Raw genomic sequence first — 5,295 nt, 5'->3', positions numbered from 1 at the left:
CAACGTTAACGCTCAAAAAGACTACACCGCACTACACCGCGGTGGATAGCTTACCACCGCGGGTACCGACTCTGATAGAGGCTTAACAGAGTAGAACAGTGGTTCTCAACCTGTGGGTCGGGTCCCCACATTATTTTGGGGGGTCCCCAGATGATTAACTTAATGTGCAACATTGTTTTCTCCCTCAACAGTAAACAAACCAGCGTAAAGTTTATGTGTATAGAGGTTATATGCACATTTATAAAGTGACAATTTAAGGACTTTTTAATACCTCACCTGTCTGGTGTGATAAATTAAACATTGGCCAGATATTGTCAAATAATTCGAGGCAGAAATTGTGAAAATAGACAGTCTACATGCTCACAACACCTCATGAGCATGTAGATCGGCTATTCTCACAATGTCTGCCTTTAATATTTGACTATATGTATTTCATTTTAAATTTTTGAGATATTAAAAGGGTCTTACAATCCTTAAACGTCACTTTAGAAATGTGCAGATACCCTCTATACACGTATGGACTGTATGTTGGTTTGTTTAGTCTTGAGTGAGAAAACAATGTTTCACTGTGAGCCAATCATCTGAGGACCCCCCCAAATAATTTGGGGACCCCCCTGGGGGTACCGACTCACAGGTTGAGAACCACTGGTTTAAAACCCACGCCAAGCTGTCTGCCTGTGACACCTCTGTAATAGAGCAGGTCTTCGATGTGTTTGCACACCTGCTTGCATTTGGGGTTTCACTGGACAGGACACCCACACAGACAGACAGACAGACAGAGAGGGAGGGTCCTTTCATCGAAAGCACTTTTGGTCCTGCAAATTGCGGTCTGCGGACCCCTAGGGGGTCCTTGAAGAGGTGCTGTACAGGTCTATAACTCAGAGAGTGTACACATGGACCATCTGGTTCCTTTATGTCCACTCTCTCTGAGTCAAAACATCACTGTGGGTTACGTGTGGACCAATGCATATAGACGCCCTAAGGGGTCTCGCACATGGGCACATGTACGCATCCGCCTTGGTGACAGCAGACTACTGGGCGAGTGCTGGCACTTTGGCATGGGATCAACTTTGACCAAAAAATGCACAGACCTGGTTTGTTGTTTACGTTGGACAAAATGTGGCCATATTTTCCCAAATATGGAGATGACGGACATCTGACATCATAGATGTTTGATGTCATAGACCACATGAGACTGACACAACATGTCCATATTATATGGAGATAATAATGAAAAAGAAAGAGACTAGTGATCTGGAGATTATGTCTATTTAGGACATCTGCTATACCATTGAGAGCTGGGGTACGATGTCTACGAACTGAGGAATAGAAGAGAGAGAGAGAGAGAGAGAGAGAGAGAGAGAGAGAGAGAGAGAGAGAGAGAGAGAGAGAGAGAGAGAGAGACACAGAGTTGTGTGCCACCCAATGTGTTCACTGTTCAGCCTAGCTTACACATTGGCAGCTGTGCAAGCTGAAGCCCCCTGCTTGTCAGTCTCTCACGTGCGCGCACACACACACACACACACACACACACACACACACACACACACACACACACACACGCCCCTCTCGAGGCTGAAGCTTCACAGGCGGGGTCGTAGGTCACGTCCAAGAGCAGCCCTGTGAATGGCTGCTTGACCTCTCTCTCTCTCTCTCTCTCTCTCTCTCTCTCTCTCTCTGTCTCGCTCTGTGTGTGTGTGTGTGTGTGTGTGTGTGTGTGTGTGTGTGTGTGTGTGCGTGCGTGCGTGCGTGCGTGCGTGCGTGCGTGCGTGCGTGTGCATGTGTGCGTGTGTGTTTCAGTCAGCTATTGAGTATAGGTAGAGCAGCAGGCAGCTAAATTATGGTTAAATTAGTCTCCCTGTGTGGGCCTGTCTGTCTCTCTCTGTCCTTCCTTGGGAAATCTACTTTCATTCATTTCATTCTCTCAGTCTACTTTAAGGCCTTTTTTGAACTGTTGTCAGTATCACAAATATCAAGCACAGAACTTTCGGAACATCGGCCAAGACCACTCAGCACTTAAGTGCACAGAATATAAAACACTGAGGGGCATACTCGGAGACCACGGTCCGCCCGTCGGCTCCCAGGAGACTCGCGTGGAGCACGTAGACGCTCTCATGGACCTGGCTCTCCTCGTAGAAGTCCTCGCACGAGGATGTCAGGCCGAAATGCTGCGTCCAGCATCTCGTCCCAGAGCCCCTCGGCCTTCAGGTCCACTGTCTGCTCGGCGGAGAACCAGCCGTAGCGGGGTGGCGTGGCAGACCGCGGCGCCCGGTGGGAAGTCGGCGCTGCCGGAGGGGGGATCGAGGAGCTCGGTGCTCGTGGTCCAGCCCGCGAAGTCGCCGTCGGGTTCGAATCGCGGCGGTCCGTGTCCGGGGTGGGCGTGTCGGCCAGCTCACGCTCGGGAAGAGGGCGGTCCTTGGTCTGGCCGTGGGACTCAGGATTGCGGCGGTAGACGGACTACCAGTCCACGGTGTCCGGATAAAATGAATATCAATTATCTAAATACTGAATCAAGCACCTTGATTATTGAGTATTTTTTAAAGGGAATATTTCACTTTCAAATGTTTACGTGATAAGTGATAAGGGGCCAAAAGACTGCATTGTACAGTGACCACAACATTATTCTCCTCACACCCCCTGTACACAGGTCTTTATTATGTTAAATAAATACATTTTAATGTCAAATGATAATACATAAATGATATGTAGCATGCGAAGCCTGCGAATTTAGTCCAGGCAGGTATACTCGAGAGGTTTACACTGCATTCAGTTGTATAAAGACGCTACTACTCACTATTAAGCCAGACCCTACGGGAGCGTGTTGCTGTTACTACATCTCATCTTTTCGACACCCGACTCTAACCCTCACCCAAACCTTAACCTCTGTGGAGTGAGTCGCTAACCCTCTGGTCGAAATGATGGGCGTTCGCAAAAGCGAGATTTCCCCGACCCTACGTCATTCGCTGACGTGGCAGTCAGCTGATCATTTGCCAACTACTTAAGCCCGCCTATAGTCTGTCATTCTTCCTGCTGCTCTTTCCCGGACTATTGCTTGCTCTTGCTTGCCCCCACCGCCTCCCCAGCACCACCAGTAGGCTCTGCTAATTATGTTCCCCATGGGGGGTGTTTATATATTTATACCTCCCTGCTCCTAATGGTTAATGATCTTCTTCTCTGCTGCTGCTGAGCAGGGAGAGAATGTAGCAGAGCCAAATGCCAAAATAAATGTGACATACACACTTGTATACTCATTAATAATATACATTGTTCAATATATTGTGAGTTACCTGACTGAAATAATATGTTCAAATAACCTTTTTACTTTCTCATTTTAAAGGTATAATAATAGGGTAAGTGACAGGGCTGTCTGTGGCGCCCTCTGCAGTGCTTGGTGGTCGAGGAGGTCAGTACGGATGCCGTACCAGGCGGTGACACCGCGAGTCAGGAAGCTTGTTGTGGTTCCTCTGTGCAACGCACGGAGGACCCTGGAGCAGTTGCTATATGTCTGTTTCACCCATAGACGGTAAAAATGTATGGACAGAGCCACGCCATTGCTTTCTGCCGACTGTAAATGAAGACTATTTTTTCCAGCAAGTGCAAATCCGCCATCTTTCTATATCCGCTCCAGAAATGGTGCAGTTACTTTTAAAATGAACGTGACCATGATTCACTAAGCGTATATCATGATGATTAAAAACTCTAAACTATAGCGACTGAACGCATACGTGTTAATGCAAACGTTTATTAAGACAAGAAAATAAGGAGCGCCAAATCCTCATAGACTCCCATTGAGCTGAAGGTTTTTTGGTACAGAACAGCGACATCATGCTGGGACATTAATTGGAACAGCAGCTTCAAGGAGAACCCGGAAGCACGGCTTCATTTCCAGTGGAGGGAACTTGCCCCTTGGTTTCACCACATGACTGGTGTGCCCCGCCCAGAATAAGGCATGCCCCGCCCAGAAGGCGTGCTCGTCCCAGAAGAGGAACTCGACGACGTCGACTCCAAGGAACTCGACACTGCTGTTGACTCTCTCTACACGAGAGAGAGAGAGAGAGAGAGAGAGAGAGAGAGAGAGAGAGAGAGAATAATTGCATCTTAAAGGAGTAGTTCACCCCCAAAATGACTTTTTTTTCCTATTGATTACTCATGCCATGGAGAGTTCAATAATATTTTTAGTTTTTTGTCGCATTCCTAAGACAAAAATGTGATAACAATACATTTACCCCCATTCGTTCCGGATGGGGACCCATTTCGAAACGGGTCCCCATCCGGAATCAATGGGGGTAAATTTACTCTAATCAATTTTTTGTCTTAGGAATGTGACAAAAACCAAAAAATATTATTGAACTCTACTCTCCATGGCATGAGTAATCAATAGGAAAAAAAAGTCATTTTGGGGGTGAACTACTCCTTTAAACAGTTTCATACAGGGATGCACCAATATATCGGTATCGGCCGATGTTTTCCGTTATCGGTCAATATCGGTATCAGCAAATGAAGCTGACACTAACCGATATTTATCCGTGGTTGATAATCATACATTTTGTTGGTGTGTTGGTTATTTGCAGCCTACAGTACCAAGGGAGTAGATTCTGAACAGTTATTTCTTATGTTTATTTATTTGTTTCCCTGGCCCAAAAGGGGAAATAACACCAAAAATAAATGAACAAATATATTGGTATCGGTATCTGTATCAGTATCGGCTATTGGCTAAATTGTTATTTTACACATCGGTATCGTCCAAGAATTTCCATATCAGTGCATCCCTAGTTTTATACCAAGTGACTGCTAAACCTAAAAAAAAAAGTATTTGCCAAAAGCTTTATACCAGGCCAGGGACGTGCTGGCCATTGGGAAAAGCGGGACAACTCCCAAACGGCCGGTTCATTCCGGGCCGGTCCAGGCCGGCCATTAGGAAAAAAATAAAAATAAAATGTCGGCCTTCGTTCCATTTTGGGGGCTGGGCGGCCAACAAAGTAAATCGTCACTGTCGGGCAGAAACCTTGTATCTCCAAGTTTCAAATGTGTAAATTGTTTCGCAAAGCAAAGCCCTGCTTCATCATACAAGGCCGTCGCACAAAAGTAGTGAAAACAGCAGATCTACAAGCACACAACGCCTTGCACCGCGAGGCATTGTGTGCTTGTAGATCGGCAGCGCTATAGAGAGAGATCTCTCTCTATAGCGCGCAATGAGGGCCTCTCCAACTCTTTTTCCCGGGCTGAATCGGGGGCCCAGCACGTCCCTGTACCAGGCTATATAGCCTAACCTTATACAACCACTTGTTCCCGAAG

This window comes from Nannobrachium achirus (genome assembly GCF_963921795.1).
Source record: "Nannobrachium achirus genome assembly, chromosome: 16".
NCBI lineage: Eukaryota > Metazoa > Chordata > Actinopteri > Myctophiformes > Myctophidae > Nannobrachium > Nannobrachium achirus.
The sequence above is the reverse complement of the archived record's forward strand: the minus strand, read 5'-3'. Positions refer to the sequence as shown.